Here is a 10129-nt window from a genome sequence, read left to right as displayed (position 1 = left end):
ATAGCAGCATCCATGTGGCATATTAGGCCCACACACTCATAACAATAGGTTGTGTCAAACAATGCCCCGACATATTTACAGCCATTATTTACAGGATGAGGACAGCTGTCCATGGTGGGCAAAATCCTCACTCAGACTTCCATTGTGCTTTTCCACCCCTTAACTTCCACGCCTAGTGCTTGTCCTCAATGTGGCCTCAGTGTCTACAGCAAGACTGCTTGAGGGCTGCTGTGTGTGTGAGGAAGACAATACAGATGGCCGAGCAGGACGCCGTGGACCAGCTCGGGTCCTGGAAGGTCTGGCTGTGGACGGCACCACCTCAGGATGGGCGGCAGCAGCCTCGGCTGAATGAGATGCAGACAGCGGCAGATGCAAAGGCGAAATGGCAGTGGTGTGAGCCGGAATGATGTCGCTGCCACTCCCCCAGGGCAGAGCCTCAGCATCCAGAGCAATCTGTTGGAGCTTAGATTGCTGGCCTGCTTTTGTACCGTGAGCTCCCCATTGTACTGCTGGGGACCCATACAAAATGTTATTCATGACACCAACATAGTCGTCTCAAATACCAGAACCAAGCTCCTCCCCAGCAAGTAACAAAACAAAACCCATCGTCCCTTTGAAATACTATCAAACACATGACCTTAAACAATGTAAGCTGCTACACATGCCACCTCATTTCAACAGCCTCTATCAATGTCTCAGTGGCCATGGCTGAGAAGCGGCGTGCACAATGGCGACCTTTCTGCTCCTTCATTTTCCCGCTCTGCTCAAAGTGCTCAGTTGGAACTGTGCGTGTGCATCTTATATGCCGCGCCTTTAAGATTCAGCTGAAATTTTCGGTCGGAGCACTCGAGCACAGGTGTGGAACGCCTGATTTAGTGCCCCCTTTCCTCCATGCTGCGTTTTAAACTAATTTACTGGTCGGAGGCACAAACTTTTAGAGGGCGCTATACGTACCGTCACACCATGAATATCACTGCAAAATGGCCAGAACTGAATTTCCAGCCCTAGAACTTTTAGGACAGAAGAGTAGGAAGAATAGCAAAAACGGTAGAAGAGGAACCATTTAATAGAAGTGAGAAAGACAGAATTAGGAAAATAACCTCAAAGATTTAAGAAGAATTGAAGGAAAATGTAATAACAAAAAGGTATTGAGAATAAAGAACCAAAAATCAGCAAAGTAGAAAATTAAAGAAAAACAAAACCATTAAGGGCCAGTGAGAGTAAGCGGCAGTAGATGTATAGTGGTTTTGAGTATGCGATAATGCTAATGTGCCAGTACAATTCCAGAGTCAGGTTTTGATCTGATCCTGAGAATTAATGTTAAAAAAGCTGCGAAAGTGAATCATAATTCTTTGCAACTGACTTTCAAAAAAGAAGAGTATTTGCTGTAAATAGTGACTGTCAAATGTATGGAAAATCTGTACCTTTAAATAATTACAGCATCTTTCAGTCAGTTGAACCCACATAAGATATGACAAACCATTTGCCTGATACACAGGAACAAAAGTAAACTGTTTGCCTTATTGATCTTTCTTCATAATTTTGTAATCTATGCCATCTCTATCTTTATAATTCCAATATCCTGCTTTTTCTCCATATCATTTAATACTCACTTCCCATCCCTTTTAAACACCTCAATTGACTGGTGTACCTATGGCCTTCTGGGATAGTACTTTTCACATCCTCTCTCAATCTTTTGTGTGCAGCAATATTTTCTAAATTTCTTTGGCTCAAATTCTAAAATTGTATCCCCTTATTCTGAATCCCTTACTAGAGAGAGGAGTCTTTCCCTATTTACCCTTTCAATTCCTTTTGTTATTTTACATATTTCAATTGGATCATCCTTTAATCTCCTCTCCTCCAGAGAATCCAGTCTCTTGTTTTAACTCAGTTTATAAGAACATAAGAAATAGGAGCAGAAGTAGGACATATGGCCCCTCGAGCCTGCTCCGCCATTTAATACGATCATGGCTGATCCGATCATGGACTCGGGTCCTCTTCCCTGCCCGCTCCCCGTAAACACTTATTCCCTTTTCGGTTAAGAAACTGTCTAAATTTATTCAATGTCCCAGCTTCCACAGCTCTCTGAGGCAGCGAATTCCACAGATTTACAACCCTCTGAGAGAAGAAATTCCTCCTCATCTCAGTTTTAAATGGGCGGCCCCTTATTCTGAGACTATGCCCCCTAGTTTAAGTTTCCCCTATGAGTGGAATTATCCTCTCTGCATCCACCTTGTCAAGCCCCCTCATAATCTTATACGTTTCAATAAGATCACCTCTCATTTTTCTGAATTCCAACTTTTCCTCATAAGTCAACCCCCTCATCTCCAAAATCAACCTAGTGAACCTTCTCTGAACTGCCTCCAAAGCAAGTATATCCTTTCGTAAATATGGAAACCAAAACTGTACGCAGTATTCCAGGTGTGGCCTCACCAATACCCTATATAACTGTAGTAAGACTGCCCTGTTTTCATACTCGATCCTCTTTGCAATAAAGGCCAAGGTTCCATTGGCCTTCCTGATCACTTTGCTGAACCTGCATACTAACCTTTTGTGTTTCATGCACAAGTACCCCCAGGTCCTGCTGTACTGCAGCACTTTGCAATTTTCAGGTCATTTCGGGTCATTTCCTTCATTTCGGATTTCATACTAGTGAATTATCGCATTCCTAAAATGAGGCAACCAAAACGTGAACACGTTATTCCAAATGAGGGCTAAGCAGTGCTCTGTATTATTTATAGTAGCATTTTATGCTTTTATTTCGAAACCTCTTGGGGCCGAAATTGTCCTCCACCCCATTTGGGGCGGATAATTTGAATTAACTGAAAATTTACAATCTATATTAATGACTGGGATGAAGGGACTGAGTGTAATGTAGTCAAGTTTGCTAGTGATATAAAGATGGGTGGGAAAGCAAGTTGTGAGGAGGACACAAAGAATCTGCAAAGGGATATAGACAGGCTAAGTGAGTGGACAAACATTTGGCAGATGGAGTATAATGTGGGAAAGTGTGAGGTTATTCACTTTGGTAGGAATTAAAAAAAAAAAATTGTTATTTAAATGGAAAGAGATTACAAAATGCTGCAGTACAGAGGGACCTGGGGGTCCATGTGCATAAAGCACAAAAAGTTAGTATGCAGGTACAGCAAGTAATCAGGAAGGCAAATGGAATGTTGGCCTTTATTGCAAGGGGGATGGAGTATAAAAGTAGGGAAGTCCTGCTACAACTGTACAGGGTATTGGTGAGGGCAAACTTAGAGTACTGCATACAGTATTGATCTCCTTATTTAAGGAGGGATATACTTGCATTGGAGGCAGTTCAGAGAAGGTTCACTAGGTTGATTCCTGAGATGGAGGAGTTGACTTATTTAGAAAGGTTGAGCAGGTTGGAGTTTAGATGAATGAGAGGTGATTTTATTGAAACATATAAGATACTGAGGAGGCTCGACAAGGTAGATACAGAGAGGATGTTTCCAGTCGTGGGGGAATCTAGAACTAGGGGCATAGTTTAAGAATAAGGGGTCGCCCATTTAGAACTGAGATGAGGAGGAATTTCTTCTGAGCGTTGTAAATCGGTGGAATTCTCTGCCCCAGAGAGCTGTTGAATATATTTGAGGTGGAGTTATACAGATTTTTGAACGATAAGGGAATAAAGGATTATGGGGAGCGGGCAGGGTAGTGGAGCCGAGCCCAAGATCAGATCAGCCATGATCTTATTAAATGGCGGAGGGGCCAAATGGCCTACGCCTGCTCCTATTTCTTACGTTCTTATTTAGCGCCCATAGAGATGGGGCGAGAATGGAATGATATTCGGGACTTTGCCTGACAAATGGAGCAGGGTGGTGTTGGGGGCGGAAATGGTTTCTGCAGGGCACTGCAGTGGCGGGAGGAACGACTGAGCACCCAATTTCACCTGACTCTCAATCAGTCATAATGAGGTACCTGGACCCTGGCCTTCTTAAAGGGCATGTCTTTCAGGTAGGTTATGGTCATTCTCATCAGTTCTATTGGATCATCTTGTGTGTGTTTCAAGCATCAATGGGAACTCCGAACAGGCAGCACCAGGGCAACCAGATTTTCAGATGCCCAAATTGAAACAGGGGTGCAAGCTGTGGAGGACAGGAGGCGTCTCCTATTTCCAGAGTCTCGGAGGCCCTCTCAGCAGGTCGTCCACGAAGCTTGGGCAGAGGTGGCTTTTGAGATGTGGACCATACAGCAACTCAATGCCGAAAGAGGTTCAACGACATCACTCGAGTGGTGAAACTAAGTACATGCTGCCCCAACTACTGCACTTGAGCCTCTGGCTCCTTCCCCAACCGTTACATACCAGTCTGTGTGTGCACTCAGCAAACCACCATTTCATTGAGGACTCAATCATATATCATCTGTGCCTACTCACACTTGTTGCATCCTTTCATTTGTTGCTTAGAATTTGTTGCTTAGAATGTGCAGCTCCTTAAGCTGCACATCCATGTCTTCCACATCCCTACCTGGACTGTTACACACCAACCTTTCTTTGCTTTGTCGGCACATAACCGTCGGGAGCAGCATGGGTCCCACTGGGGGCCGCATTGGTAAATCACGCCCTTCCTTTCATGCCATCTGTATGCTATTGTACAAAGGCCTATCATTTTGCTGCTCAACAATGTGTGCACCTTTGTTCCTGCATGGCAGACCCCCTTCCCTCAACTTTATGCAACTTTTGTGTCATTTGTACTTGCAGACAATGCCCCGGACATGAACAAGCCTGTGCCTGAGCACCCAGAGCCCAGCGAGACCAGCGAGGAAATGTTGCAGGAGGAGGAGGGCGAGGAAAATCCAGATCCAAGCACTGTGTCACTGCTTCTCTTACTCGCACCCACCAGCTCAAAGTACTGGAAGTATGCGTTCTTTACAACTTAGCTTAGGAGAGGGGTCTTCACTGATGATACACCGGGGCCTAGCGGGCTGCAGCATGGTCAAAGGGAAATAGAAGCTTAGGAGCCAGCTTAGGAGTAAGGTTGTACTCGAGTTCTGCTGTACAGGACTCAGATGAGGACCTCGATGTGGAGGCGTTCGTACAAAGGGTGCTGGCCATGCACTCCGAAATAATAGGGACAATGACAAGGGTGCCCGAGAGCCTGTTGCAAGTGGTAAGGAGTGTGGAGGAGTCCGCCTCCCACATTGCAGACAGCTCTGTGCACACCATGGAGCCCATCACTGTCATCATCTTATTTAATGGTGGAGCTGGCTTGAGGGGCCAAGTGGCCTATTCCTGCTCCTATTTGATATGTTCTTATTTAGCGCCCAATGGTGGACTCCCAGAGAGACCGTGGGGATCCAGACCTCATGACGCATGTCATGGGCAATGTGGCAGCTTCCATTGCAGCACAGGCGGAAGCAACGCAATTCCTTACTGCTGTAATGCAGACAGTGGTTGGTGGCATGGATGCTCACTCTGCTCTCATGTAGTCGCAGCAAGATGCCACGCAACATCTTTGTGCTATCATGCAGTCAGTGGTTGGTGGCATTGAGTCCGTTCTCATGCAGTCTCAGCTGGATGCCACGCAAGCTCTGACTGCTGGCATCGCTGCTGGGTCCACCACAGTCCACTGGGGATCTCACGATGTCGCAGAAGCCCACCCAACTGTCCTCGAGCAGCTTGGTGGGGATGCTGCCCCCGGGGGAATGGCACTGGGTCATTGGAGCAGGAGCCTGCTTTCCCCTCTTAGGATGACAGCAGTCCTGATCCCAGCCGTGCCACTCCATCATTGCACCCAGTCATAGCTGGCGCCCAGCCTGGAGCGATGCAGTCTGCAGCCGGCCCTTCCAGGGCCAGAGCTGGTTGAGGGCATCCTAGAAGGACATCTGTAGCGTCTGGATGTGAAAGAGAGCAGCCTTCCACCAGCCATGCTGCAGCCACAGGGGAAACACCCATTAGGTATATGTAAAAGGGCTATAAGGAAATGCACAAGGGTGAGTGAAAGATGTTATGTTGTTGCTGCACTTTTTGTTCCATAAATGTTGATTGGAAACTTTATTGTTGTTGTGTCTCATTTCAGTGTGGGGAATCACGTGTGTAAGAGCTCATTGCTGTGGGCATGGGGATGCACAGAGGAAGGTACAAGTGGCGAGCACTTATTGGCATCGAGCTGCTAGGAGACGGCCGCGGACCTCCTTTGCAGAATCCGATGGTGACGGCGCCTCCTGTGTGCCGGCTGAGCCTCCTCCTGCACCTCTTGCATCTCCTGCTGAAACTCCTCCTCCTCCTAGTGCTCCTCCTCCTTCGGTGCTACGGTTATGTCGTCGGCCAATGGCTGTGCCCTCATGATTGCCAGCTTGTGAAGCATGCAGCAGACGACGACGAATAGAGACACGCAGTCAGGCGAGTCCTGCAAGACTCCTCCTGAGCGATCAAGGCAGTGGAAGCATTTCAGGATTTTGATGGTCTGCTCAATGATGCATCTGGTGGCAGCATGACTCTCATTGTAAGATTGCTGGGCAGGAGTGGTGGGGTTGCGGAGGGGAGTCATTAGCCATGTGCATAGCGGACAGCCCTAGTCTCCTAGGGGGCTCAAACACACCTGATGCAGAATGAAGGCATTGTGGCTGCTGCTAGAATAGCGGGCATCAACGGCGTTTGTGGTCGCATACCAACTGCATATTGAGCGATTGTTATCCCTTTCGGTTTTGGAAGATCTCCAGATTGTTCTGCAGCGCCCACAATGCAACTTGGGTGCAATCTATGGTGCCCTGCACCATGGGGAAGCTCGCTATCCTGAGGAAACCAGTTGACCACTCCATCTGCTTCTCTCTGGTCATTGGAAATGAGATGAAGAACCTCCTCCTCTTGTAGAGAAGTCTATGACCTGATGGATGAAGCAATGGGAGACTGGCAAACTGGGAGATGTTAGAGATGTCTGCTGTGGCTCCCTGGAAAGATCTAGTGGTGCAGAATTTGAGTCCGATGGTGACCTTGGGTGCCACTGAGAGGGCCGTGCGCACCCTTGTTTGAGGCTCCAGGTCTGCCTGCAGGAGATGGCAGAGCTCTGTTGTTATGTATGTAATAACTCGATAGACTGAATACTGTAAACTAACACAGGTACAAACCTGGCTCTGCTTTAGTAGGGTCCAAATTGAGTACATTACATGATGGCTTGCCTTTTATACCTGGGCCGCACACACGTGTACAGCCCAATGACCTCCGACAGTGGCGCCATCTGATGGCTAGTAACTCCAAGCATACATACATGACAATATCCCTCTAAGATATTAGTGACAGTCTTTTTACAAATTGAGACGGTCCGGGGCTTTCCGCTCCCGAGTTGATCGTCTCGGTTCAACTCCAGCCTTGGACAGCGTTCTGAGTCTGTTATGACTGGGGGCTGGGTAGCCGATCTGATGGGAATGGCAATGACCATGTCAGGAATTGAAAGTCCAGATTCAATGATGACAGCGGAGTCCACTGATGACTGAGGGTAGGTTGGTTGGTCACTGATTGTGTCTACCTCAGACTGTTCCGGTTCATCCGTGTGCCACAGCTTTATCTGATCGATATGTTTCCTGCATGTTTGCCCATTCTTGAGCTTGATGATAAACACTCTGTTACCCTCCTTGGCTGTAACAGTACCGATGATCTACTTAGGACCTTGACCATAACTTAGTACATACTAAATTGTTAGTTAACAGAAATGTCGCGTGACACAGCACCGCGATCATGATACCACTGCTGACTTTGACGTCTGTATTCAACATGATCATTCAAGTCAGGGTGGACAAGAGAGAGCTTGGTCTTGAGACCTCACCACCAATAGTTCAGCGGGGGTGGGGGGGACCCCAGTAAGTGTGTGGCGTCTTGTCCTGTAACTAAGCAATATGCGTGACAAGCGAGTTTGCAGTGAACCTTGAGTTACACATTTCATACTCAGCTTGATGGTTTGAACAGCATGCTCTGCTTGACCATTGGATGCGGGTTTGAATGGTGCTAACCTCACATGTTTGTTACCATTGAGCTTCATGAACTCTTGAAACCCCAGACTAGTGAAGCAAGGTCCGTTGTCGCTTACAATGATGTCAGGCAGATCATGAGTGGCAAACATGACACGAAGGCTCTCAATGGTAGCTGTGGATGTACTGGATGACATGATTGTACACTCTATCCACTTGGAATATGCATCCACCACAACTAAAAACATCTTTCTCCGGAAGGGACCTGTAAAGTCGATGTGGATCCTGGACCATGGTTTAGATGGCCACGACCACAGACTCAGCGGCAATTCCACTGGTGCTTTACTTAGCTGCATGCAAGTGTTGCACTGATGCACACATGATTCCAGATCAGAGTCAATTCCAGGCCACCATACATGAGACCTGGCAATGGCTTTCATCATGACAATACCGTGATGAGTGCTATGTAGATCATGTATAAATTTCTCTCTGCCTTTCTGAGACATAACAACACGATTACCCCACAGTAAACAATCTGACTAAATGGATAGTTCGTCTTTGCGACGATTGTAAGGTTTGGTCTCATCCCATTTGCTTGGGTAGGGCAGACCAATCACCACTAAGGACACAACATTTCATAACCGATAATATCGGGCCCTGGTTGGTCCAGGTCCTAACTTGTTGAGCAATGACAGGGATTCCTTCACTCTCAAAAGCATCCATAACTAACAGTAGGTCTGCAGGTTGTGGCGTCTCCACCTCCGGTGTGGGCAACGGCAGACGGCTCAGTGCATCGACACAATTCTCAGTCCAGGCCTATGGCGAATGACATAATCATAGGCAGATAATGTCAGCACCCATCTCTGGATGTGGGACGATGCATTGGTATTGATACCTTTGTTTTCCGAAAACAATGAAATGAGTGGCTTGTGATCTGTTTCCAGTTCAAACCGAAGACCAAACAGATACTGATGCATCTTTTTAACCCCATACACACAGGCTAATGCTTCTTTTTCTACCATGCTGTAGGCTCTTTCTGCCTTTGACAAACTTTTAGAAGCATACGCAACAGGTTGTAGTTTACCTGACTCATTAGCTTGTTGGAGCACGCAACCAACTCCATATGACGAAGCATCACAGGCCAATACTAGACGCTAACACGGATCATAATGTACCAGCAGCTTGTTAGAGCAAAGCAGATTATTAGCTTTCTCAAAAGCTCTTTCTTGAAAGGCACCCCAAACCCAGTTGTCGCCTTTTCTTAGCAGCATGTGCAGTGGCTCTAATGAAGTACTCAATCTTGGTAGGAAATTACCGAAGTGGTTGAGTAGACCAAGGAACGAATGCAGGTCCACCACATTCTGAGGCTTGGTTGCATTTTTGATGACCTTGGTTTTCGAGTCTGTAAGCCTGATGCCGTCAGCAGCAATTTTCCTCCCCAGGAATTCGACTTCCGGTGCCATGAACTTGCACTTCGAACGTATCAGTCTGAGTCCCACTTTGGCCAGACAATGTAGAACCTCTTCCAGGTTGTTTAGATGTTCGGCGGTGTCTCGACCTGTGACCAGGATGTCATCTTGGACCATGATGGTTCTGGGGACGGACATCAGTAGACTCTCCATGTTCCTCTGAAATATAGCTGCAGCCGAGTGAATTCCAAAAGGACACCTGTTGTAGCTAAACAGTCCTTTATGAGTGTTGATGTATGTAAGTTTCTTCGATGTCTCGACCAGCTCCTGTGTCATGTAGGCCGACATCAGATCCAGTTTAGCATTGCAAACAGGTCAGCAGCCTTCAATAACGGGTATTGATCCTGTTTCAAAACTCGGCTGATCGTAACCTTGTAGTCTCCACAAATCCTAACAGTGTCCTCACTCTTCAACACAGGAACAATGGGGCTGGCCCAGTCGTTAAATTCGACCGGTGATATGACTCCTTCATTCTGGAGTCTGTCCAGTTCGATTCGACCTTCTCCCTCATCATGTACGGAACTGCCCGAGCTTTATGATTGACGGGTCTTGCATCAGACTCCACGTGAATCTGCACCTTGGCTCCCGTGAAATTGCCGATGCCTGGTTCAAACAGCAAGGGGAACTTGCTCAGTACTTGAGCACATGGAGTACCATCCTCCAATGACTACGCTTTGATAGCGTTCCAATTCCATTTGATGTTTTTCTGGCCAATTCCTGTCAAACAGCATTGG

Source organism: Pristiophorus japonicus, chromosome 4 (assembly GCF_044704955.1).
Source record: "Pristiophorus japonicus isolate sPriJap1 chromosome 4, sPriJap1.hap1, whole genome shotgun sequence".
Lineage (NCBI taxonomy): Eukaryota > Metazoa > Chordata > Chondrichthyes > Pristiophoridae > Pristiophorus > Pristiophorus japonicus.
This window is presented reverse-complemented; position numbering follows the sequence as displayed.